Source organism: Mustela lutreola, chromosome X (genome assembly GCF_030435805.1).
Source record: "Mustela lutreola isolate mMusLut2 chromosome X, mMusLut2.pri, whole genome shotgun sequence".
NCBI lineage: Eukaryota > Metazoa > Chordata > Mammalia > Carnivora > Mustelidae > Mustela > Mustela lutreola.
In genome coordinates this window covers 98,986,898-99,014,545 of record NC_081308.1, presented here as the reverse complement: position 1 = coordinate 99,014,545, position 27,648 = coordinate 98,986,898, and the positions used below count along the sequence as shown (strand labels likewise).

Below are 27,648 nucleotides of genomic sequence, written 5' to 3'. Positions count from 1 at the left end.
GCAGTTGCATAGCTTGTCTTTGTGCCTCTTTCTGATGGTTTTAGAATAGATTTATTAAGCAAGCGTTTATTGTACTCCAACTTTGGAAACATGATTATAGCCAATAGAAAAGAAAGAGACATGGTTATTGTCCTTGAGCAGTTTATAAAATAATTGAATGTGTACAGGAATATGTGTAACAATTAGAAAAGAATTATAGGGGTTAACTGGCAGGCTCATCTGGAAAGAACATGTGATTTTTTTTTTTTTTAAAGCTTTTATCTATTTGACAGAGATCACAAGTAGGCAGAGAGGCAGGTAGAGAGAGAGAGGAGGAAGCAGGTTCCCCTCTGAGCAGAGAGCCCATGCAGGGCTCGTTCCCAGGACCTTGGGATCATGACCTGAGCTGAAGGCAGAGGCTTTAACCCACTGAGCCACCAGGTGCCCTGGAACATGTGATTAAAAAAGAAGAAGAAGAAGAAGAAGATTTATTTATTTATGTATTTTTTAAATATTTTATTAATTTATTCGACAGAGAGAGAGAGAGACTGTGGGAGAGGGAGCACAAACATGGGGAGTGGGAGAGGGAGAAGCAGGCTTCCTGCTGAGTAGGGAGCCCGATGAGGGGCTCAATCCCAGGACTCTGGGATCATGACTTGAACCGAAGGCAGATGCTTAACGACTGAGCCACCCAGGAGCCCCTGTTTATTTATTTTAGAGAGAGAGAGTGAGAGGGAGAAAGCAGGAGCATGCTTGAGTGAGTGTTGGGAGGGGGCAGAGGGGAGGGAAAGAGAGAATCTCAAGCAGACTCCTCCCAGAGCATGGAGCCTGATGCAAGGCTAGATCGCACCATCCTGAGATCATGACCTCACCCAAATCAAGAGTCGGATGCTTAATGGACTGAGCCACCCAGGTACCCCAAGAGCATGTGATTCTTGATCTCAATGTCATGAGTTTGAGCCCCACATTGGGTATAAATAAACACTTTAAAAATTAATAAAACAATTCATAAAAAAGAAAAGAATTATGTAACACTTCAAAATTGTATACATTTATAAAATGTACAAGTAAGTGATGTGAAACTATGGCATAAGGCTTAATTTTATTGGGCATTAAGTTAGTTTGAGAAAGTCCTTTAAAGTTAGGTATTTGCTGAATCTTGAGGTAAACGATCAGTATGATAAGGCAGGAGGGACAGTTGCAGAATTTCAGGGGAAAAATTGTGTGAATAAGAGTTAGGAATGATATTGTGTGTTAAGGACAAATGTTAACTGGTTTACTCTGTATTTTCACAAAAATCCTGAGAGGCTGAGAGGAGGGAACAGGTGGAGAGCGTGGAGTTCAAATGTAAGAGGAGTAGAGAGGACCTTCATTTGAAGGCAAGGGAAGCAAGAACAGGGTGGGGAGCTGTTAGCCATGGAAGGGAGAAGTAACCTGACTTTTACTAAGGTGAAATTGAAGGTAGATGTTTGGGGACATTAATGTCTTAATTTTTTTTTCCTTTAATAAACATATAATGTATTTTTATCCCCAGGGGTACAGGTCTGTGAATCGCCAGGTTTACACATTTCACGGCACTCATCATAGCACATACCCTCCCCAATGTCCATAACCCCACCACCCTTTCCCGTCCCCCCTCACCCCAGCAACCCTCAGTCTGTTTTTTGAGATTTAGTCTTTTATGGTTTGTCTCCCTCCCGATCCCCTCTTGTTTCATTTTTTTCTTTTCCAACCCCCGAAACCCTCCACATTGCATCTCTACTTTCTCATATCAGGGGGATCATATGATAGTTGTCTTTCTCTGATTGACTTATTTCGCTAAGCATAATACCCTCTAGTTCCATCCACGTTGTTGTAAATGGCAAGATTTCATTTCACTTGATGGCTGCATAGTATTCCATTGTGTATATATACCACATCTTCTTTATCCATTCATCTGTTGATGGACATCTAGGTTCTTTCCATAGTTTGGCTATTGTGGACATTGCTGCTATAAACATTTGGGTGCACGTGCCCCTTCAGCACCACGATTGTATCTTTAGGATATATACCCATAGTGCAATCGCTGGGTCATAGGGTAGCTCTATTTTCAGTTTTTTGAGGAACCTCCAAGCTGTTTTCCAGAGTGTTTGCACCAGCTTGCATTCCCACCAACAGTGTAGGAGGGATCCCCTCTCTCTGCATCCTCGCCAGCATCTGTCATTACTTGTAATGTCTTAAATTTTAATCTTAAAGAAATGAAGCAGTGTCATCAGGGAAAAGGTTGATGAGAGTAGAAAAGGTACTCAATAGAGCATAATGCTTTAAGGAATCAATTTGGGGAATAAACCACAGTTCAGAATTAGGACTGTGTGGTAAGCAGTTAAATTAGTACCTTTTGGAAAACATGAGCATATCATCTTTTATGAAAATAATTATATATACAACATGACAGGTAAAAGAACAGAAGTGGCTGATTAGGATATTTTAGAATTGGACTTATAGGGACACTTTGCCTAAAGTTTAAAATTTGATATCTTGATTTAGATTATTTGTAATACAAACTCTGAAGTACTTATTTCATGATGAAAAGCATGAAGTTGGACAAGATCCAGAATGTTGTTGACAAAATAAGAGATGATGCTAGGAACCCTTTCCAGAAATAAAAATATTTTTCACAAATATAAATAATTGAAGACTTAAACAGCTTATTGATTCCTTGGAAGGGGGTATTTATTTAACATTTCCAAGGAACTCTGTGGAACTTTGCAAAAGGGCATGTCATTCTCTTGACCCACCCCAGCAGCCTACTCTAAGGCATGCTTAAACTCTGTGATGCCCACCCTCATTCTACAGAGCTTTGCATAATGAACGAGAGAGGAAATCTTGGTTTTCTCTTTTTTTTGTTGCACTTTGGGTGTGTCGAGGGTACTTCTTCTTCTTCTTCCTCTTTTTCTTTTTTTTAACTGATTTTTTTTTTTTTTTTTTAGATTTTATTTTATTTATTTGACAACAGAGATCACAAGTAGGCAGAGAAGCAGGCAGAGAGAGAGGAGGAGGCAGGCTCCCTGCTGAGCAGAGAGCCCGATGCAGGGCTCGATCCCAGGACCCTGGGATCATGACCTGAGGCAAAGGCAGAGGCTTTAACCCACTGAGCCACCGAGGCATCCCTTGAGGGTACTTCTTGAAGCACTGTAATACTCTGAAAAGTTTTGGAAAGTTTTGTCTGGGAGGCCTAGGTGGCTCAGTTGGCTAGGTGTCTGCCTTCGGTTTAGGTCATGATCCCATGAACCCTGGGATCAAGTCCTCCATCGGGCTCCTTGTTTAGTGGGGAGCTTGCTTCTCCCTCTGCCTGCCGTTCCCCTTGTTGGTGTGCACTCTCTCTTCTTTCTCCCTTTGACAAACAAATAAATAAATCTTTTAAAAAAAAGTTTTCTTTACTTCCCTTTTATAGAAGGGAACACCTTCCATTACGGGGAACACTTTTCAGTGTAATAAGAGGAAACTGGACAGGTCAGGTTTTTGTTTTGTTTTGTTTTTTTGAAGATTTTATTTATTTATTTGACAGACAGAGATCACAAGTAGGCAGAGAGGCAGGCAGAGAGAGAATGGGAAGCAGGCTCCCCGCAAGCAGAGAGCCCGATGTGGGGCTCCATCCCAGGACCCCAAGACCATGACCTGAGCCAAAGGCAGAGGCTTAACCAACTGAGCCATCCGGGTTCCCCTCGACAGGTCAGTTTTATAACAATAATTTAAGTTTATGTTTAGTCTCACTTAAAGCTATTGCACTGAAGTCTGCTAAAGGTCAAGTTTTAAATTTTAATCTTTATATTTCTCCTGTTTTGAATAAATTATAAATTGATAGCATTTTACTTACAGAGTATCAGTCAATGTACTGTAATGGATGATTAAACAATGGCTGTTTTCTAATGTATTTCTTGATATGAAAAATTTTAAAGAAAAGTTATTTTTTCCAAATAGGGAAGTAAGTCTTTTCTTATTTGTGGATGTTGCTAATTCGCTGAACTCTTTTATGATTATTTTTTAAAAGATTTTTTTCATTTATTTGACAGAGAGAGACAGTGAGAAAGGGAACACAAGCAGGGGGCGTGGGGGAGGGAGAAACAGGCTTCCCACCATGCAGGGAGCCCGATTTGGGGCTCAATCCCAGAACCGTGGTGACCCTAGCCGAAGGCAGAGGCTTAACAACTGAGCCACCCAGGTGCCCCTCTTTTATGATTTGTGACAGAGATTTTTGTCACTTTACTTTTAAATTAATTACTTCAATCCTTTTCAGCAGAATTTTATGTATAATATTAGGGATTCAAGGTGACCAAAGACAGAAAATAACTGCAGCATAAACTTTTATTTGAACTCTACAGAGACTAACCCATTCTAGAACATTTGTGAATTTGGATTTCATCCAAAATCACTTTGTTAAATGATTATGCCACAAAGAGACTCTAGAACGGGCAGCCTACAATTCTTCCTCTCTTAAAAAAGTAATTATAGGCGCGCCTGGGTGGCTCAGTGGATTAAAGCCTCTGCCTTCGGCTCAGGTCATGATCCCAGCGTCCTGGGATTGATCCCCACATTGGGCTCTCTGCTCAGCAGGGAGCCTGCTTCCCCTTCTCTCTCTGCCTGCCTCTCTGCCTACTTGTGATCTCTGTCTGTAAAATAAATAAATAAAATCTTAAAATAAAAGTAATTACAATATGTAAATCCTTAATATTCTGAGGTAACTGGTTGAGGATGTCTGCCAGTGGGAAATCAAGTACTTTTAAAAAGATATATATAAGTTAAAAATACTAAATCGACATAGGTAACTTTTTCCTTAACCTGCCTTAATATGTAAGAATGGACTTATCTTACGTAAATGGATAAGATTGTAAAGTTGTTGCCTTTAAGGAATTTATGATTTCATAGTGGTATAAAAATAAGTACTCACTTGGGCGCCTGGGTGGCTTCGTGAGTTAAAGCCTCTGCCTTCAGCTCAGGTCATGATCCCAGGGTCCTGGGATCCAGCCCTGCATCGGGCTCTCTGCTCAGCAGGGAGCCTGCTTCCTCCTCTCTCTCTGCCTGCCTCTCTGCCTATTTGTGATCTCTCTCTCTATATCAAATAAATAAATAAAATCTTTTAAAAAAAGTACTCCCTTATCTGTACCCACTTATCTATTATATAGGTTAGGTTAGGTCAGTTGTTCTCAATGAAGGAAGGTTTGTCCCAGTGGTATTTGGTAATGTCTGGAGATGTTTTGATTGTGACATCTAGTGGGTAAGAGGGGCCTGGGATGCTGCAATGCATCCCACACTGCAGAGCAAGGACTGCCACACACAACAAAGACTTATCTGTTCCAAAATGTCAGGAGTGCTAAGACTGAGAATCACTGGGCTAGAGTAAGATAAATGTCATAAGTGAAAACAAAGTACATTGCAGGTTCAAAGAGGGAGAGATGACTTCTGATTGCCTTGGTAGTGTTGGGTCCATGGTCAAAGGAATGAGACTGATAAAACGCAAAGGTCAAGCAAAGCTTTATTTCGCGCCAAGCATAGAGAATCAAACCGACCAGTCGGGGTCGTCTCTTACAGAGATGGCGGCCCCTCCCTGCCTTGCCGACCAACTTTTATAGAGCAAAGGCCCTGTGGTTGAGCCTGGCCACACACAGGTGGCCAATTGAATTACAATTCACCCCATAGTAGCTATTTGAACTAGCCTATAACTTGGTCAGGATTGGTGCCCAAAGGCACCCAAAAGGCAGGACCCACACTCCTTGATAGCTAGGGAGACAGTATGCGCGCTTCACTGATGGGATGTCTCCACCTGGCCTGACTCATCCCTGCATTCGGGCTCTGTTACCTCCACCTGACCTGACCCCCCTTGTATTTGGGCTTTGTTATCGGGGTCTGGTAGACCATATTCTACTGGTTTCCCGGACTTGCTTTTAAGTAAGTTCCCCTGGCGCAGGGGGGCAGGGTCAGTTTAAGTTTTACTGCATAAACAACAAAATCACTGTTTAACCAGATGGAATCGCTCTGGCTAAATAGGCCCTTACATTAGGACAGCAGAGAGGGCTTTGTAAAGGAGAGTGGAGGTAAGGGAAAGGATCGGATTTTATAGTTACTCATGAAGGGAGGAAACCATATGCATATTGACATCAGAGAGTCTCTTCTAATTCAGAATATATTAAATCAGCCTTGGGGCACCTGGGTGGCTCAGTGGGTTAAGCCTCTGCCTTCGGCTCAGGTCGTGATCTCAAGGTCTTGGGATCGAGCCCCTCATTGGGCTCTCCACTCAGCAGGGAGCCTGCTTCCCCCCCCCTCTCTGTACCTGCCTCTGTCTACTTGTGATCTCTGTCTGTCAAATCAATAAATAAAATCTTAAAAAAAAAAAAATTCAGCCTTTATTTTGATCCTAGGCCCCCTGGTCACTCAGATCAGAAACTTAGGAATGATTCTCCACTCTTCCCTTCCCTTTCCTTTTAGAACTAGTTAGAAACTAAGGCCTTTTGGTCATAACTCTTTGAATAGCTTTGAGATCTCTTTCCTTCCTGTCTGTTCTCACTGCTATTGTTATTGTTCAGGTCCTCCTCTCCTTACCTTTAATTGGACTTAACAGCAGTTTTCCCAAATAATCACGCTGCCTCATATTTGGTTCAAGTTGGTTTAGCTCTTTACAGGGTAGCCAGAGCATTCTTTGTAATATGCAGATCTGATTGTCACTTGTAGCTACTAAAACACCTTGGAGCCAGTAAGCCAGCTCCATAACAATACATTGCTTATTCCTTGTTTTAAATATTTAAAAATATGTAAAAAGAGCTGATGCAGGGATGCCTGGGTGGCTCAGTGGGTTAAGTCTCTGCTTTCAGCTCAGGTCATGATCTCAGGGTCCTGGGATCGAGCCCAAGCCCCACATCGCCCTGCATCGGGCTCTCTGCTCAGCATGGAGCCTGCTTCTCCCTCTCTCTCTCTGCCTGCCTCTGCCTACTTGTGATCTCTGTCTGTCAAATAAATAAATAAAATCTTAAAAAAAAAAAAAAAAGCTGTTGCATACACTATGCTTTATATGACTGGTAATTTTTGTATTACTTAATATTAAATTGCTAGGATTCATCCAAATGTGTGAAGCTGTAGTTTATTCTCTTTGATGGCTGCATTATCTTTCATTGTGTGGCTATACTATACTTCATCCACTTTCTCACTGATGGCCGTTTGTGTTGTTTACACAGTTGTGCTCTTGCAAACAGCGCTGCTGTAAGCATTATTATGTCTCCTGGTGTACATGTTCAAGAATTTCTCCTGTGCATATACTTGGTAGTGGAATTTCCAGGCTATTTTGCGTGTCAGTGTTGAACTTGAGATAATGCTGAACTGGTTTAAAATGTACATTTCCTTCAACATGTATAAGAGATCTTAAGAATCCATATGTCCAACACATAGTGTTGTCAGATCTATGCATTTTGGACAAATGAGTTTAAAATGGTATTTCAATGAAGTGTTTCTTAATTTACAGTTTTCTCATCACTAGTGATATTGACATATCTTTGAATGTTTGTTGGCCATAGGTGTTTCCTGTACTGTGAAATAACTTTTCATATATTATGCCCAATTTCTATTGGTGGCTTGTCCTTTGCTTACAGATGTCTATGGGTTAAAAACATATTCCTTACAGTACTCATTTGTCAGGTTTGTATACTGTGAATATTTTCTCCCAGATTTTAATTTGCCTTTTTGTTTTTTAAGAAGTCTTTGAATGAACAAATGTTCAAAATTTTAATACAGTCAGATTTGCCAGTGCTTTGTAGTCACTGCTTTTTGTGTCTTGTTTAAGAATGTGCAAAATACATTCACCTACATTTTATTTTTTTAAGATTTTATTTATTTATTTGAGGGAAAGTGAGTTAGAGATAGAGCATGGACTAGGGGGGCAGGGGCAGTGGGAGAGGGAGATGCAGACTCCCTACTGAGCCGGGACCCTGACTTGGGGCTCTATCCCCGGACTCCAGGATCATGACCTCAGCTGAAGAGAAACACTTAACTGATTGAGCCACCTAGGTGTCCCCATTTACCTACATTTTTTGCTAAGAGGTTTAAAGGTCTGTTTTGAGTGTTTAAGTTCCTAATCAATATGGAATTGATTTTTATACAATAGTGTGAGATTCAGTTTCATATTTTAGACACAGATAATCTTTTTCCAGATCTATCCCTGCCTACTTTTTTAATATTTTGAGATTATAATTCACTACCAAAAATTCACCCATTTAGAGTGTATAGTTGATTGGTTGTTAGTTCTGTATCCATCACTACAATGTAATTTTGGAATTACACCAAAAAGCCCCATACTTATTGGCAGTCCTTCCCCATTCCTCCCACACTCCGAGCTTCCCCACCCCCACCTAGTTTGAACTTAGGTAATTGCTCATTTGTTTTCTCTCTCTATAGGATTTGCCTATTCTGTACATTTCATCTGGCCTTTTGTGACAGGTTTCTTTTATTTACCATAAGGTTTTCAAAGTTCGTTTATATTGTAGCATGTTATCAGTACTTCATTCCTCTTTTTTTTTTTTAAGGATTTTATTTATTTATTTGACAGAGAGAGATCACAATTAGGCAGAGAGGCAGGCAGAGAGAGAGGGGGAAGCAGGCTCCCTGCTGAGCAGGAGACCGACGCGGGGCTCGATCCCAGGACCCTGAGATCATGACCCGAGCCGAAGGCAGAGGCTTAACCCACTGAGCCACCCAGGCGCCTCACTTCATTCCTTTTTATATCTGAACAAGATTCCATTGTACATTTTGTTTATCCTTTCATCAGTTGATGGACAATTGGGTTGTTTCCTGTCTGGCTATGTATTATAAATAATACTGCTCTGATCACTGATGTACAAGTTTTCGTGTAGGTTTATGTTTTTGTTTGTCTTGTGTATAACATGTAGGAATAGAATTGCTGAATCATATGGTAATTCTATGTTTAACAATTTGAGGAAATATTAACTTATTTCCAAAGTGGTTGTACCATTTTACGTTCTCATTAGCAATGTATGAGGAGTCGAATTTCTTCATATCTGGGAACAACACTTGTTATTATCTATATATTTTTTTATAGTCATTTTAGTATGTGAAGTATAATCTATTATGGTTTTGATTTCATTTCCCTTATAACTAATGATGTTAAGCATCTTTTCATGTGTATATCTTCCTAATTGAAATATCTGTTCAACTCTTTGTCCATTTTCTAATTGGGTTGTCTTTTCAGTACCGAGTTATAAGAGTTTTTATTTTTGAATTCTGTACATAAAACCTTATCAGATAGATGGTTTCCAAATATTTATTTTGTATTCTGTGGGTTCTTTACTTTAAAAAACAATTTTGAAATTTTGATGAAGCCTATCTTACCTATTTTTTCTTATGTTATCTGTGGTTTGGGTGCCATGTCTAAGAAACTGTTGCCTAACCCAAGGTTATGAAGATTCACCCTTATGTTTTGTTTTGAATTTTATAGTTTTAGCTTTTCTATTTAGGTGTACTGTCCATTTTTAGTTTTTGGTGTTTGATGTGAGATCAGGGTCCAACTTTATCCTTTTGCATGTGGATATTCAGCTGTCTCAGCGCCATATCTTTCTTTCTTTTTTTCTTTTTTAAGATTTTTATTTATTTATTTGACAGAAAGACAGATCACAAGTAGGCAGAGAGGCAGGCAGAGAGAGAGGGGGAAGCTGGCTCCCTACTGAGTAGAGAGCCCGTTGTGGAGCTTGATCCTGGGACCCTGAGGTCATGACCTGAGCCATCCAGGTGCCCCTCAACAACATTTATTGAAAATATTTCTTTCCTCATCCACTTATCTTACCACACTTGTCAAAAATCGGTTGACCATAAATGTAAATACAAATGTTTATTTCTGGACTCTCAATTCTATTCCATTGATCTATATTTCTCTTCATATGTGTGTGTGTGTGTATTTGTGTATTTATTTCTATTCTCCTAGTACCATACTCTTGACTTCTGTAGCTGATCAGTAAGCTGTGTATAAAGTTTTATAGCCAGGAGGAGTGAATCTTCCAATATTGTTCTTTTAAAAAAAAAAAAAAATTTTTTTGACAGAGAGAGATCACAAGTAGGCAGAGGCAGGCAGTGGGGGAGGGGGGGAAGCAGGCCCCCTGCCGATCAGAGAGGGGATGTGGGGGCTCGATCCTAGGACCCTGGGATCATGACCTGAGCTAAAAACAGAGGCTTAACCCACTGTGCCACCCAGGTACTCCCCCAATATCGTTCTTTTTAAAGATTGCTTTGGCTATTCTGAGACCCTTGCTTTCTTGTATCAATTTTAGGATCAGCCTGTCAGTTTCTTCAGCAAATGCAAGTTGGGATTTTGTTGAATTTGTAGATCAGTTTGGGGGAGTTTTACCGTCTTAACAATATTAAGTTGTCCAACCTATGAATAATGAATGTCTTTTGATTTATTTATAAATTAATTTCTTTCAACATTTTGTAGTTTTACTAGATTATTTTTTTGATACTACTGTAAGTAAAAAATTTTTAGAAATATACTTGACATTGCCTGCCTCTTTGCCTTGCATCTCTGCCTACTCATGATCTCTCTCTGTCAAATAAATAAATACAATCTTTAAAAATATATATACTTGACATAAAAAGTTATCGTTTTTTATTTAAATTCAATTAGCCAACATTAGTTTCTGATGTACTCAGTGATTCATCAGTCGTGTTTAACAGCCAGTGCTCATCACGTCATGTGTTCTCCTTGATGCCCATCTCTCAGTTATTCAGTCCCCCCACCAAATTCCCCTTCTGCAGCCCTCAGGTTGTTTTCCAGAGTCCAGAGTCTCTCATGGTTTGTCTCCCTCTCTGATTTCTTTTCATTCAGTTTTCCACCCTTTCCCTATGATCCTCTGCACTATTTCTTGTATTCCACATATGAGTGAAACAATAGGATAATTGTTTTTCTCTGATTAACTTATTTCACTTAGCATAATACCCTCCAGTTTCATCCACGTTGATGTAAGACTTACAATTTTAGTTTCAGTTGTAGAGTGTACTGATTTGAAATCATATACATTACAAAATGATTACCATGATGTCTAGTTATGTTACCATACAAAGTTATTGCAGTAATATTAACCGAACCGTATTCCCTATGCTATACTTTACATCCTTGTTACTTACTTATTTTATAACTGCAGGTTTGTACCTCTTAATTCCCTCTACCTATTTTGCCCATCCCTCCCTCAACCACCAATTTGTTCTCTGTATTTATGAGTCTGTTTCTGTTTCTTTGTTCATTTGTTTTTTAGATTCCAAATATAAGTGAAATCACAAGGTATTTGTCTTCTTCTGTCTGATTTACTTAGCCTAATACCTTCTAGGTATTAGGTCCATCCATGTTTCAAATGGCAAGATTTTTTTTTTTTTTGTTAATGGCTGAGTATTATGGGAATTTTTTCTTAATTTCACTTTGGGGATGTTCATTGCCAGGGTATATAAATATAATTGGTTTTTATATATTGATCTTTTATCATGCAACCTTGCCAAACTAGTTTCTTCTTTCTAATAGTTTTTTAATAGTTCATTAGGATTTTCTCTATACAAGATCATGTCATCTGCAAATAGAGATGCTTTACTTCTTCCTTTTGCATCTGGATGCCTTTTATTTCTCTTTCTTACTTAATTGTCCTTTCTTACTTAATTGTACTAGAACTTCTAGTACAATGTTGAGTAGATGTGGTGAGAGTGGACATTCTTGCTTGTTCCCGAATTTAGAAGGACTACATCGACTCTTTCACTGTTAAATACAATGTTAGCTCTGGTTCTTTTCATAAATGTCCTTTATTAAGTTGAAGAAATCCCTTTTTAAGCCAGTTTTTGGAAAATTTTTTGTCAAAAGAGGGTGTTGGATTTTATCAGTTGCTTTTTCTGGGTCTTTTGAGATGAGCACATGGGTTTTGTCCTTTGTTGCATTAATATGGTATACTTTCATTGATTGTTTTTTGGATATTATAACCCCCTTGGCATTCCTGGCCTATCTGCCTTTCAAGTTAGTCTTATATGCTCCCAAACTCTACATTGCAACCTACCAAACTACATGCTGTTTCATGACAGTATCATACACTTCCTTGTCTCCATGTTTTTACCCCTAACTGTTAATGTCCTTCTCTTTCTTTCCTACCTTGTGAATTCCTATTCATCTTTTGTATCTCAGATCAGGTCTTTATTTGTTTCCCTGTCCTCTCATCGTCCACATATAGTGATTACTCTATACCTCTGTTATAGCAGGTGTGATTTTTTAAATTGCATTTAATATATTTACTCTGTTGTAGCATTTACCATAAATTTAATAACTTTTCTGGAGAAAATACACAATAAGCACATACATGGATTTCAGGATTATTAACATTAAAGTAAACTGTGCATTGTAAAATCAAAGAAATATGGTATTTGTTTACCTTTCTCTTTTTACTGATTTTGGGAGTTACTTGAATGTAGTTACTTTGTTGCCATTCCAGCAGTTAGTAGAGAGTGGTAGGTGTTTAACACATTTGTTCAGTTAAGGCTGCTCCTTACCCTGGGTGCCTTTTCAGGTCTCTGCACAATTTGCCTCTTTCCTTTTCCTCTATATTTACCACTGCTCACGTATGTACCCGGTTCTCCAGCCAGATTGGAATTCTCATTGTATCCCTGATTTTGTCTTCTGTCTTCTTTGCTTTATTTTTATTTGAAAAAAAAAGGAAAAAACCATTAGAACAAAGAAGTCTATTGCTTCATAAGCAGAGAGATGATTATTAAAAGTGAACTGTTGTAGATTAGGTATAGTTTTTTAAAATTTATTTATTTTTTAAGTAATCTTTATACCCAGTATGGGGCATGAATTCACAACCCTGTGATCAAGAGTCATGTACTTCTGACTGAATCAGCTAGGGTTTTTAGCTATAGTTTTTGTATATTGTTATATTGTACCATTGATACGTTTTTATTTTAGAATAGTTGACTGCTTTTATTTACTTATTTATTATATATATATATTTTTAGTAGGCTCTGTGCCCACCATGGATGGGGCTTGAACTCATAATCCTGAGAACCAGGAGTTGTATATTCCACCAACTCAGTCAGCCAGTGCTCTGCAGAATATTTGACAGCTTTTAAATATTTAGGTTAACTAATAGAATTGATTTTTGAGTAATGTTTATAACATTAAATAATATGTTTTACATTGAAAATTTTAATTTATAAAATGTTTTTAGGATTAATATGTCAGTTTAACAAATTCTGTTCTGAAAATTATATTTGTAGATGAAGTCCAGAAGAATTGGGAGATGAATGCACATTTTTTGATTAGGTTTAGCAATTTTTTTTGGTAACATAGCTCTAAATTGTTTAAAATTGTATTCTAGTTTTCTCTTATTACATTAGTCTGCTGTTTTCCATTTGCCTTAGGCAGAACTAAGATCTACTACTTCTGAGTTGCAAAGTTTATCATCTTCAGTAGGATCAGAGCTTAAAGGTCCTCATAAACAACTCTTTATATGTTTACTGCCTCGCTTGTAAAAAGCCTCATCACCTCGTGGCTGAATTTTCTCAACATTTATCTATTTAATGTTGCCATAAAAGTCTTCACATTATAGTCTATTGTATAGTCTTCCAAATTTTTCTACCTGAGTCTTTCTTATGCCACTGTTCCACTGAAGAAAAATATTTTATGGTGTGATTTTTTTAGGATTGCCTAATAGTCTATTGTATGAATGTACCATATTTTATTAAACCATTTTTCTATTGTTAAATGTTTAAGTTACTATTTAATACAGCCAGGTGCAATTGTATTCTTGGCTTTAAATTGCTTCCTCCAGGGTGCCTGGGTGGATCAGTCAATTAAGCCTCCAGCTCTTGGTTTCAGCTTGGGTCATGATCTCGAGGTTGGGAGATCAAGCCCTGCATTAGGCTTTGCACTAGGCTTGGAGCCTGTTTCAGTTTCTGTATATCCCCTTCCTCCCCATAAGCGCTCTCTTTCCTTTTCTCTCTCTCAATACATACATACATACATAAATAAATTGCCTCCCCCAAGAGGAATTTAAACTCTTTGAGGGCAGATACAGAAATTCCCTATAGTGTTGGTTCAGTGTTGTGCCTCTATGCAATGGTTGATAGTGAATGCTTATCAAATTTCTGAACTTAAAATTATGGGAAGGAACATGACATGGTATATTCTTTTATACACTGACTTGTTCTATTTGACTATAAACTGATGGAATGGCTCTGCCATGGTACCTTGGTGATCTTGCACATTTCTGCATAGTCTGCATAGGCCAGGCTCAACCACAATCTGGCCCAGGTCTTGCAGGAAGACTCTATGATCTTCCCTGGTACACAGCAAAATAGATGACATGAGGTCATTTCTTATCTACCTTCCTCTCTTGTGGGAGGCTGCTTCAAGATAGTTTATTATTTTCATCTCTCATACTGGGGAGATATTGGGACATTTGGCTATAGCTGTGAGTATAAAATTGCAAAGCTGCAATCTAGAGTTGACTCCTCAAAAACGAGCAATCCACCGTGCATGTTGTCTGACATTTAATGGTCCCTCCCTCCAGTTTGGTTTTCTCCTGTAGGCCTGAAGACACAGGGAACTGATCCCATACTAATCATACTTTCTCTGGTGGTAATAGACTGTCTGAATGCATTTGGTCTTACTGATAGCTTCCAATACGCTGCTCTGTAGGGGCTGCTTAACCATGTAGCACAAATTAATGCAGTCTTCTTTGGCCTGGTTTGTGGAATTTGCCATTACTTTGTAATTAGTTTACTATAACTTGCTTTTAATTTCAGCATCCAGTATTTAGTGCTTTATTGTTAAACAGCTCAAGTAAGGATGATTCTTGCTCTCTAAGTACAGTATTTTTTTAATTTAAAGATTTTATTTATTTATTTGACAGAGAGCACAAGTAGTCAGAGAGCCAAGCAGAGAGAGAGAGAGGGGGGAAGCAGGCTCCCTGCCCAGCAGAGAGCCTGCTGTGTGGCTCATCCCAAGACTCTGGGATCATGACCTGAGCCGAAGGCAGAGGCTTTAACCCACTGAGCCACCCAGGTGCCCCTAAATAGACTAAATAGAGTATTTTTTTTTTAAGGAGCACAGTATACTACCTGTAAAATTCATCATAATCTAGATTCATCAGAGATAAAGCAGTTTTATTTAGCCTGGTAGCTTCCTCTCAGGGTTTTTCTGTTTTGTTTTGTTTTTTTAAACTTTCCTTAAGGACTACATTTTTTTTTTTTTTTTAAGATTTTATTTATTCATTTGACAGAGAGAGACACAGCAAGAGAGGGAACACAAGCAGGGGAAGTGGGAGAGGGAGAAGCAGGTTTCCCGCCGAGCAGGGAACCCAATGTGGGGCTTCATCCCTGGACTCTAAGATCACCACCTGAGCCAAAGGCAGATGACTGAGCCACCCAGGTGCCCCCTGGGCTACTTTTTTTTAAGTAAGCTCTGCCTGCTATGTGGTACCTCATATGGAGCTCAAAAACAAGACCCCCAAGATCAGGAGTTGCATGCTCTACCAACTGAGCCAGCCAGGCGACCGCCTTCCCCCCACTCCCACCGCTGCGTTTTTAAGGACTACTTTTGTTTTGGAGCCCACAGCCTACTAGAGTTATTCTGGGGGAGTCAGTTTCATGCAGACTGTTCTCATACTACATTAGATTTTCTTTTCTCATGCAGTAGGAAGCTACTAAGGTGTCTTAATTAAGGCAAATAAATAGTATATTGTATAAAAAGAAAGTATACTGTATAAACAGTTCCACTTAATTTTCAGTGGCTGGTTGATCTTGACCTAGGCAGGAGGAGCATGAATGTCATATTAATTATGCAGCAATTCATATGTCTCGGAAATGGTGAAGATGATAATGTTTTGCCATTACTTACTTCACTAACCAGACTTCTTATAACAATTAAGATTTTACAGTTTTGGGGTTTTGCTTCAAGAAAATAATTTACATGGAAGCATGATTTTGACTTTTGAAGTTTCATATTTTCCTGGTAATTTGCATCTTAAAAATTATGACATATGGTGGAGTGTCAATATAACATGACTCAGCATGGTGATAGATGTTTGGTAGCAGGTTTTGGTAGAAGGATCGAGTTGTGCCCCATGAAAAAGAAAATGATTATATCTAATACCACCTTATGAAGCCTGTAACTGTCTGCACATACCATTTTTATGAGTGGAATGTGTATGGTTAGAATTCAGTTTACCTTGTGAAATATAATACCTTTAAAATAGCATAATATTGGGAGCGCCTGGGTGGCTCAGTGGGTTAAAGCCTCTGCCTTTGGCTCAGGTCATGATCCCAAGGTCCTGGGGTCGAGCCCTGCATCAGGGAGCCTGCTTCCTCCTCTCTTTCTGCCTGCCTCTCTGCCTACTTGTGATCTCTGTCTGTCAAATAAATAAATTAAAAAAAATAAAATAAAATAGCATAATATTGTGTTTTTCTTATAACAGAAGCAATGCTTGCTTATTGTAAAAAACTTGGAAAATAAAAGCATACAGAAGAAAGTACAAAATACTCCTCATTCCACCAACTTTGAATAGATATTAACATTTTGGTGTATTTCCTTCATGATCCTACACTCATCACCTTTATGTGTGTATGAATGAATGTATAAAGTGTGCTTTCTAGGGACACCTGGGTGGCTCAGTTGGTTGAGCAGCTGCCTTCGGCTCAGGTCATGATCCCAGCGTCCTGGAATCGAGTCCCACATCGGGCTCCTTGCTCGGCAGGGAGCCTGCTTCTCCCTCTGCCTCTGCCTGCCATTCTGTCTGCCTGTGCTTGCTCTCTCCTCCTCTCTCTCTCTGATAAATAAATAAAATCTTAAAAAAAAAGTGTGCTTTCTAAAAATGTACATTTCAATTATTTTAAAGTTTTATTTATTTATTTGTTCTTGAGATTATATTCCTTTGAGAGAGAGCGCACACACACGCAGGGGCAGAGGGAGAAGCAGGCTCCCTGCTTTGCTGGGAGCCAGCCATGGTCTCCATCCCATGGAGATCATGACCTGAGCTGAAGACAGATGCTTAGCCATCTGAGCTATCCAGGCGCCCCTATAAAAATGTACATTATTATTTTTTTAAGATTTTATTTATTCATTTGACAGAGAGAGAGAAATAGGCAGGCAGAGGCAGAAGGAGAAGCAAACTCCCCACTAAGCAGGGAGCCCAATGCCAGACTCCATCCTAGGACCCTGGATTCATGACTTGAGCTGAATGAAGGCAGATGCTTAATTGACTGAGCCACCCAGGTGCCCTAAAAATGGTTCATGCTGTGTATATAGTTTGGTATTTAAAATATTCTAGTTATGAGACAGACACCTGGATGGCTCAGGAAGCAAAGTGTCTTGACTCTTGATTTCAGCTCAAGTCTTGACTTCGGGGCTCCTGGGTGGCTCAATCGGTTAAAGCCTCTGCCTTCGGCTCAGGTCATGATCCCAGGGTCCTGGGATCGAACCCTGCATCTGGCTCTCTGCTCAGCAGGGAGCCTGCTTCCTCCTCTCTCTATCTGCCTGCTTCTCTGCCTACTTATGATCTCTGTCTGTCAAATAAATAAATAAAATCTTAAAAAAAAATACGTTAAAAAAAAAAGTCTTGATTTCAGGGTCATGAGGTCAAGCCCTGTGGTGGACTCTGTACTGGGCATATGGAACCTACTTAAAAAAAAACAAAATAAAAACTAGTTATTATCCTGTGAGCATTCTTATATTCATTTTAAATAATCAGATCTATAATAGTGTTTTTAAAGGCGGCAAGATACTCCATTTTAAGGATATACTATATTTTATCTAGCCTTTACCTATTGTTTGGGCATTTAAGTTGTTTCTAATTTTCTACTGTTTTAGATAATCCTTAAAAGTACATAATTTCTTATGTTTATTATGTTTATTTGGTTTCAAAAATTGCTAGAGATTGATTTCTTGGCTCAGTGTGTATGAACATTTTTCAGGAGCTTGATTCATATCGTCAAATTGCTTTCTAGACAGGTTACCTCATTTTGAAATCCCATCAGTGGTGTGTGGAAGTGTCTTGCCAACAGAGAACAATACTTTTAAAAACCTTTAAATTTGATGAGCGAGTTATGATATCTTATTCTTTGCATTTCTTTTGATTGACGGTGAGGTTGAACATATTTTCATGTTCCTCTTGGTCTGGTAATTTTCATTTTTGAATCTGTTTATGTCGTTGCTGCAAGGTTTTACCTACGAGCTGTTGGTATCATTTTGCTTTTTGACAGACTGTAGTTTTATGTCGCTAAATCTAGAAATCTTTTCATTTGCGAATTATTCCCTTATTGAAGGCCTTGAAAGTCCTTCCCCATTTTAATATTAAGTGGATATTCACAAAATGTTTTTCTAGTTTTTTATGGTTCATTTTTGTTTATCGTTTTCTTCCATCTGGAATTTATTTTAGTAAAAGTTATGTGATGAGGCTATACCATTTGTCTTTTGAAAATAAAAGTTTTCCAAGAACCATTTAATAAATAATACTGCATGAATTCATAATGCCAAATTTACAGTGTAATAACTCTTACAAGGGTTGTAGTGTCGTTTTTAAGCATTACTTTGATGTTTGAATGTCATTGCACAGTTAATTGTCATTATTTCTTGGCGAAACTAAAACACTTAGCAGAATTTCCTATAACTGCATAGAGCAGCCCCCTCCTTTTTTTTTTTTTTTTTTTAAATAAAGTCCTATCCTTCCACGTGGCTTAATAGTTGTATGACTCACAGTTCCTTTCTCACTGAGCATGCATGTAATCTGCCTTCTGGTTAGCAGCTGTGGTTTCTTTCTCTTTGCAGCATCTGTTTTTGTTTGCACCCTTGCTTCTCAAAGTTCCTGTGCTCAAAAAGAGATTTTCAGTATTGGTTGCTGTAGGCCGGTGAGGTCTGCTTGTTATTGTTTCTCATAGTTGTCTTTAAAGCATTTTCCTTCATTTTTTTTTCCAATATCTACTGACCTTTTTTCTCTCTCCACTGTACTTATGGTTAATGTTTTAACTCACTACAGAGTAGCTCAGAAATTCTGTTACCCATAGGTCTTACTCATGCAACAGGGCTTCGGAGTTATAGATGGACTTTCCTTTATCTTGTCCTGAATGACAGCACAACACCCTTCCAGGGAATACTGAATCAAGAAATCACCTGTCTTTGCAAGGCATCTGTTCAAAGCAGATGCCAGATCCATATAGGCTTGTCATTTCCCATCAGGCTCCAACATCAGAGTCTCTAATACTTCAAAGACACTCTCCATTCTTGCATCGACAAACAGCTGTGGTGCCTCCTGTTTTCTTGTTGCTTTTGTTTCTAGTCCTGACATTTCTTTCAGATGGAAAAATAGATAAGGAAGCATTAATATTTGAGAGCATATTAATGATATTTTACATACTGTAAATGTTTACATTTGAGTAATATCAATTACTAAAGAGAACAGAAAATTTAATTCTTAAAAATTTTTATATGAGGAAATATGCTTTTGAGTTGGTTGATTTTATCCACTCTCTAAAGACATAATTCTGGTATATATTTTCCTTGTTGTAAGAACAGAATATAATAATCAACTTCTCTCATTTTATTTTATGCATCTGTGAAAAAATATATATATATAGTTATGTGCAAGTTGATAATTTCCCCCTCATTTCTGTTGCTTACTTCTAGGGATTTTAGGTTGTTACAGAATATTTCTAATAGCTCTGAGATAGGGAGGAATAGTAATTGATTCTGGCAGTGTTTCATAGGTAGTAATCAGTAGAATCAGAATACAGTTCAGACCCAGTTTACTGCTTATATGTTAAAGAAGTTACCCTTCCTTTTTCATTCCATCAGTCTTTGTGTGAACCTCATGATATACCCCAAGGATGATGCAGTATTGGTCCCACCACAACAGCTTTGTGAAAATTTAAATTTTACTAGAACTAAGTGGGGGTGATTCTTTTTGCATAGTTTCTTTCACTGAATGTTATTATCTAAGCAAATTGTATTTGGTGGTAGAGTGAAACAGTAATTGGGATTGCTTAGGTTTGGTGTCTGAGTGGGCTTTTTACCTACATTAACACCTGCTAGGGCTTAATAGAATTTTGTTTGGATAAATGAGTCCAGTCAGAATGCTGCCCAGGAAATAAGGAGAATGGGGCCTGGAAGGCAAAGATCAGGATTTGCCTGCCTCTATGACAGACAGTAAGTACAGGACTACAGAGAATGTGACCATTAAGGTAACTATTTTACCTTGTATATTCTCTGTAGTGAGGCTGCAACTTCCAATCCCGCTTGATAAGGAATGTACATGGTACTGTTGGGAGATAATTTTCCATGGGCTTCCATGTTTCTGCAGATCTTGCGAATGCGACACTAATTGCCCTTTGCTCAGGACTGACTTTTGGAAGAATGAGATAGTTTCTCTCTGCAAAGCAAAGGACAGTCATGCTTACTATCTAGTAAACTAAAGATAATGTCTCCCTTTGAACAAAGTGTGTGCTGGCTTATTGTCTATTATAAAGATTTGGGTTCCTCTAGCTTAGAGTTTGTCTCCTATTATGTGTTGTAGTATGTGGGTCAACATTCATCTATACCCATCTATGTTACCCCTGTGGGATTTGGAAGGCGCAAGGAGAACTGATAAAAATTTGCTGCTTATGCCACTTGCTATGCTATGAGTAATAAAGTCCTTTGTCTCACATAGGAATCTCATGCCTTCTGCCAGCACCTGTACAACCGTCTTAGGCTAACTTGTTGGCTTACAAGTAGGGTAAAGTCTCAGATATTTCAGAGTTTTTAGCAGGTACTCAGGACAGTGGTTTTGCCTGTAAGATGTTACGTCTCTTCTGGAGAAACTTGTTTAATGTTCTTTAATCCTTGTTTATTGAACTGGTTTAAACTTCTGAAAAATTAATAAGGGTCTACTCTTTAAGGAGCCAAGAACAGTTCTGAATTGGTAAATTACAAACAGCTGAGAGCTTTAAGTGGTGTTCATTATTTATTTTTAAAGATTTTATTTATTTTATTTGACAGACAGAGATTACAAGTAGGCAGAGAGGCAGGCAGAGAGAGGAGGAAGCAGGTTCCCTGCTGAGCAGAGAGCCCGATGCAGGGCTCTATCCCAGGACCCTGGGATCATGACCTGAGCCGAAGGCAGAGGCTTTAACCCACTGAGCCATCCAGGTGCCCCCATTATTTTTTAATTAAAAATTGGACTTGAAGTCAAGTTTATGTTCTTTCTATTGCAAGAAGCAACCTAAAATACGAATGTGGCAAGGAGACTAAGAATCTCTCTGACCCTGCATTGTGATTCTAGTGGAACAGAATATTTGAAATTTGGGACACGAAATCACAAAAGTATGTTGGAGGAGTGGAAAAGCACACCTAGAACATGGGCTTTGAAGTAACACCTCAGTTTGGAACCCTGGTGTTGTCAGTTTATACTAGTTTTTAGCACTGGGCATACTATTCAATCTGTCTTTGATTCATATATATAATGTGGAATAATAGCTACCTCATAAGGGTGTTATGAGGATTAGACATAATTATGCAAAGCCTGTAGCACTGTGATCTTGGATATGTGGTGTGTGTTGGGGGGACAGAGAGAGACAGAGAGAAATAGAAATAGTCACCCCAGTTCCACTTAAGTTATTGTTGTGAATTTAGAGTTCTCATTTCAAATTATTTCTCCACTTACCTGGCATGTTTCTTTTTTTAAAAAAAATTTTTATTACATAAGCTCTACTCCCAGTGTGGAGCTTGAACTCGCAACTCTGAGATGAAAGTCCTATGCTCTATTGACTGAATCAGCCAGGTTCCTGTTCCTCATGTTTCCTTAAGCAGAAAAAAAATTTTTTTAAAAAGATTTTATTTATTCATTTGAGAGAGAGAGAGACAGAGAGAGAGCGAGCACACATAAGCAGCGGGAGAGGCAGAGGAAGGAGAAGCAGAGTCCCTGCTGATCTGGGAGCCCAATGTTGGGCTTGATCCCAGGACTCCAGGATCATGACCTGAGTTGAAGGCAGACACCTAACCATCTGAGTGACCCAGATGCCCCAAGCAGAAAATTCTATGACGATATCTCTGTTACTGATGAGAATGTGTTCCAGCAACACACTTCCATTATTAGAAATTTTTCCAGAAGTAGAAATGTATCAGATTTTCAAACATTTTCTACAGTTTTTTTTTTAAATAAGAGGGACTATAGCAATCTATATCATTAAATATCACCTAAAGAAGACTCACGCATTTTCGTTTAAGTTACAACAATTTGTGACAAAAACTGTACTTTCTTTTGTACATGGAATAAAATAAAACTATAATTAGTATAATTAATATAGTGTAATAGTATAATTTCTGAAAGTCGTTTTCTATGCCTACCTTGGCTGAAATGCTAGTCTGTGGGCCAGGAATTGCACTGGGTGGCATATGGACCCGTCTGTGGCTGCTGTGGCTGCAGGTTGGGAGGCAACAAACAGATTTCCATTCCATCTGACTCCTCTCCTTCCTTTCCCTAGCTTCATTTGACATCTGATGCTCAAGAGTGATACAGAATGTAATTTAGATGAGATTATTTAAAATGATCTCTTAACATCTTTAAAAGCCTCCTAGCAGTTTCACAAGGAGGGTTTTGAAGGAAGGCAGGAAACGGCACAGTATTCTGTCTGCTGTTGAGCTGTTGCCAATACTGCTTGATATGATTTATAATTGAAGCAGGACAAAAGAAAAATGATTCAATGGTTATAAAGATGCTTATTGGCAAGGGTACTAATTAATTGAGATATAAACTTACTACTTAAGAGAAAAAAATACACAACTATTTAATTTAAAAAACTTTGCAGACATTCTCTCATTGATTGTGATAAACTGATTTTATGAGAAGTGTGTTAATTTCCTATGTCTGCTGTAGGAAATTACCACAAACATGGTGGTTTAAAATAACAGAAGTTTAGGGATGCCTGGGTGGCTCAGTTGGTTAAGTGTCTACTTTTGGCTCAGATCATGATCCCAGGGTCCTGGAATCAAGTCCTGCATTGGGCTCCTTGCTCTCAGCAGGGAGCCTGCTTCTCCCTCTGCCTGCTGCTTCCGCTTCTTATGCTCTCTCTCCCTCTCTCTGACAAATAAATAAATAAAAATCTTTAAAAAATTAAAATAAAACAACAGAAGTTTACTTTTTTTTACAGTTCTGGAGACCAGAATATGACATGACTCTTACAGGGCTAAAATCAAGTTTTGGCAATGCTGTTTGCCCTCCAGAGGCTCTACGGGAAAATTCTTTCCTTGCCTCTTGCAGCATTTGGCAACTGCTGGCATTCTTGGCTGCATCACATTCCAGTATCTCCTCCAACTTCACCATGGCTTTCTCCTCAGTGTGTCTGTCTAATCTCCCTCTGCCCTCCTCTTGTAAGGATTTGTGTGATAGCAGTTAGGACCCACCTGGGTCAATCAGGATAATCTCAATGCGAGATTCTTAATTATATCTGCACAGTTTTACCGTATAAGCCAGTATTCACAGGAATTAGGACCTGATATCTTCGAGGGCCACCATTCAACTCACTTCAGGAAAATAAGCAACAGATTTTCATTTTCTCTTTTTGTGTGTGTGGGAAAGGTGAAACGTCTTTATAATGGTCTTTTCCCAAGTCCTGCTTGTCTCCAAAGAAGGCAGGCATTAAGGCTGTTGTGAAATGAGTGTTTCCATAAAGAATAAATTAAGTTTGTTTTTTCATCTTTAGATGGAACCATATTATATACAATACCAATTTTGCATGTTTTCTTGAGTATAATATGTTACTAGTCCTATAATTCAGTTGCCCTAGTGTACCTGTTAATTAAATGATTTTTAATGTAAAAATTCCTTTTTGGTTTAATTGTACATCACAAGATAAATTTAAGAGTTTAAATTTTATCTGTTATATCTATATAGAAGTTAATTTTCACTTTTTTGAAGGAAAAGATGAGATGCTGTTAGTGTGAGATATTTAAAGAAATTAAGATACAGAATGTTTTGTATTATTCCCTATCTTTCTTTCCGTGTTTGTATTTTTCTTTTGGCACTGTTACTCTGTTTACCTAGTTCTTAGAAAGGATGTTTATACAGATTTAAAATCTGAAAAATCCTAGAACAAGATTTCCTTAATTAAGGGCTTTATAATAGCTTGAGTTTTAATTTTGAGTTTATTATGCTTTATTTGATTTTACCCAGTTAAGTTAGAATAATAATTAATTGTAATTTTAAGTGGTGTTTACTAAGTAAATAAATATATTAGCTCATCTAGAAAATAGTTTATTATTGCAAATTTAATTAGATTCCCTAAGGGAATTCATATATTACTTGGTAATTTAACTAAATTATCTTTTTTTTAGAGGGGAAAGAACATAAAGCCTCACACAATATGTAAATTATTAAAATAATGTTCATAGTATTTAAATTATTTTATTAAAATCACTGTTATTAATACTGATATTTTGTCTTTTTTATATTGTCAAATAAATTGTACACTCATTTTATTTCTGTTTGGGGCTACAGTTATGCATCACACCAACAATTAGTTTGTCTGCTGATAAAACAAATCAAGAGTAGGATTATGATTGGGGCGCCTGAGTGGCTCCGTTGGTTGAGTGTCTGCCTTCTGCTCAGGTCATGATCCAGGAATCCTGGGATCGAGTCCTGCATCGGACTCCTGCTTGGCAGGGAGTCTGCTTCTCCCTCTGCCTACCGCTCTCCTCTCCGTGCTTGTGCTCTCTCTCTCTCTCTCATTGTATCTCAAATAAATAAATAAAATCTTTTAAAAAAAAAAGAATAGGATTATGACTGCTTTTATCTTATAGCTGAACAAATAGTACTTTTGATGTTTTTTTCCCGTCAGTGCTTGAAACACTCTTTATATGGTTATTGTGCTTTTTTTTGACCATTATATTTAGTCTTCTCTGCTTGCTTTTTTCCTCTCGACTTAGCTTGTAGATACTGGCTGTCCCGATGGCCCATTCTTGAACTCTTTCCAACTCAGTACTATGATGTTAGGTGATGTCTTCCATTTCTGTGATTTTATAGTACTAACCATATTCCCAGAACCTTAAATTTTATATATCCATCCCAGACCTCATGTCAGAGATCTATAATCATCTGACTAACCCCTCCATTGACTCTCTTTCAGATATCTCACATTATACAAATAGATGATTGAATCTTTGATTCTAACTTCTGCTTCAAAAAACAAAATAAAACTCTCACCAGCAACAGCAACAAAAACAAAAATCTCGTTCAACCCCCACCTCTTTTATTAAATAGCCTCTTACTTATTCCACATAGACAGTCACTTGCCCAATATCTAAGTACTAATACAAAAATATATTTCAAAATCTAATTTTCTTAGACTCATTCTTGTGCTCTTAATTTAAACTACCATCATCTGTCTCTAGGACTTTATTATTTATGGGTCTATAATGCTAGCTATTATACAGAATAATGAACTGGGCATAATTTTATTTTAGGTTTCAGATTAATTGTAAACAGTAATTTTTCAACTCCTAGGATTTTGAAGTTACAAGAGTTAAGAGGTTAAACCCTAAATGTAAAAGAAACATCCTAAACTTAAAAAAAATAATGATTTAACTTTTCCTCCTCAGTAGAACTGCCTGATGCTTGGTTGTTCAGAGGAGGTAAGCCAGGATATTGAGAAACTTCTGTTTCAAATTCAGATTTTGGTTTCTAGTAATTCCGTCTGTCCTTTTATTTAGTCATTTAGAATCTTATGGTGGTAGGAAGACAAATCCAAATTAATTCTCAAATAATCATAACTAATTTTTTTTGCCTATTATAAAATTTTATATTAGGTGAGTGTGTGTTTGCACTCACATAAACATATATTAATACATTTATATTAGTATTCTGAATAGGGAATTTACTATATTGCTAAGTAAATAGGTCTCATCCCTTAGGGTAAGGAAGTTAGAAATTGGTAGGAGACTGTTCTTGTGAGGGCAGAACACAAGTTGAATGATGTATGGTGGGTTAATGTACACCATAGATGTTCTTCCTGACAGAGGTAAATAATATTCTTATTTTTTAACCAAATATAATGAATTAATGTAAGCAAAATATATATCTATGATGAGGTAGCAGTGGTTCTCAACAGGTTGAAGGGGCATTTGAACTCCAGGGGACATTTTTTGTCTGTCATGATTAGAGGGTTTTAATGGCATCTGGTGGCTAAGTGCTGGGGATGCTGCTAAATATCCTACAATACCCAGGATAGCCCTACACAACAAATCGTCATAGAGCCTAAAATGGCAGTAGTGCTTCAGTTAAGAAACTCTTTTAGGATATTTTTTCCAACCTGCCACATACTTGTTATCTTAAGTATTTTTCAAAATTTCATTTAACTAACCTTTAAAAGAGGTGTAAATAGTTATAATAATTCCATGATTTTATTTTTGTTAAAACTGAAATGATTGGAAGTATATTTGTGTGTACTTGGAATAGTAAGGAATCGAGAATGAATACCAGGTTTCTGGCTTGCACAATGGGAACAGGAGGATGTTGGTGACATTATCTGAGATAAGAGAAACAGATGTGTGGAAGAAGATTTTCAGTTCAGATTTTGCAGAATTTGTACAGACTTTGTACAATTTGAGGTGTCTGAGAGATATCAAGAGAAATTGTGAAGATCAGAACATAGGTGTTCAGACATAGCTTTAATTTGAAATCTGTTGATATATAAATATAATTTAACCCTGGGATTGGATGAAATCACCCAGTAAAGTGTACATCTTAAGAAGGAAAGGGTACCTTGTCACAGCTCTTAGGAACATCAACATTCACAATACAGGGGAAAATCCAGCAAGAGACTAAGAAGTAGCCAGAGAGATAATAAGTGATGCAGAAGTGTAGTCTCCCAAGCCAAGAGAAAGGAAATTCTTCCAGTTAGATGAGTCGTTATTTATACAGAGGCTGTTGTGACCTAGGTGGGCAGGAAGTGATTAGAAACCCATTTACAGTGGGTTGAGAAATCCATGGTAAGTAAAAAATTTAGTTGTGTTGTTGGTTTATGTAAGTTTGGCTGTGAAGGAGGAAGAGGTAGAGGCGGACGTGGGATCTGGGGAGGATTTTTTGTGGTTTTGAAAAGATCAGAGAGAATTCCTCATTGGTATTTTAAAGATAAATTCTAAAGATATCAAAGCATATGAAGTACAATTTGTTAATAAACAAGCTTTTAATGAGGATATATATATTTAAGATTTTGTTTATTTACTTGAGAGTGTGAGCGAGAGGGAGCACAAGCTGGGGAAGGGACAGAGAGAGAAGGAGGAGCAGACTCCTCACTGAACAAGGAGCCCGATATGGGACTCTATCCCAGGATCCTAGGATTATGACCTGAACAGAAGGCAGATGCTTAACTGAGTAAACCATGCAGGTGCCCTAAATGAGTATATTTCTATATGACTTTTTTGCCTTCATGGTCATGGTGGATGATATTTTATAGTATGTATTTGCAAAAGATTTTATTTATTAGAGAAATAGAGAAAGAGAGAGAGCAGGGGAGGAGCAGAAATAGAAGGATAAGCTGACTCTGTCTTGATCTCAGAACTCTAAGATCACGACCTGAGCTGAAATCAAGAGTTGGACGCTTAACTGACTGGGCCACCCAGGTGCCCCAATATTTTATAATACT

General features: G+C 37.9%; 1 protein-coding gene across 4 annotated transcripts in view; it reads left to right on the top strand.

Moving 5' to 3' along the window:
• Positions 1–27,648, top strand: part of LRCH2 (leucine rich repeats and calponin homology domain containing 2) — a 108,673-nt gene that overhangs the window by 5,512 nt on the left and 75,513 nt on the right. The window lies entirely within an intron of this gene.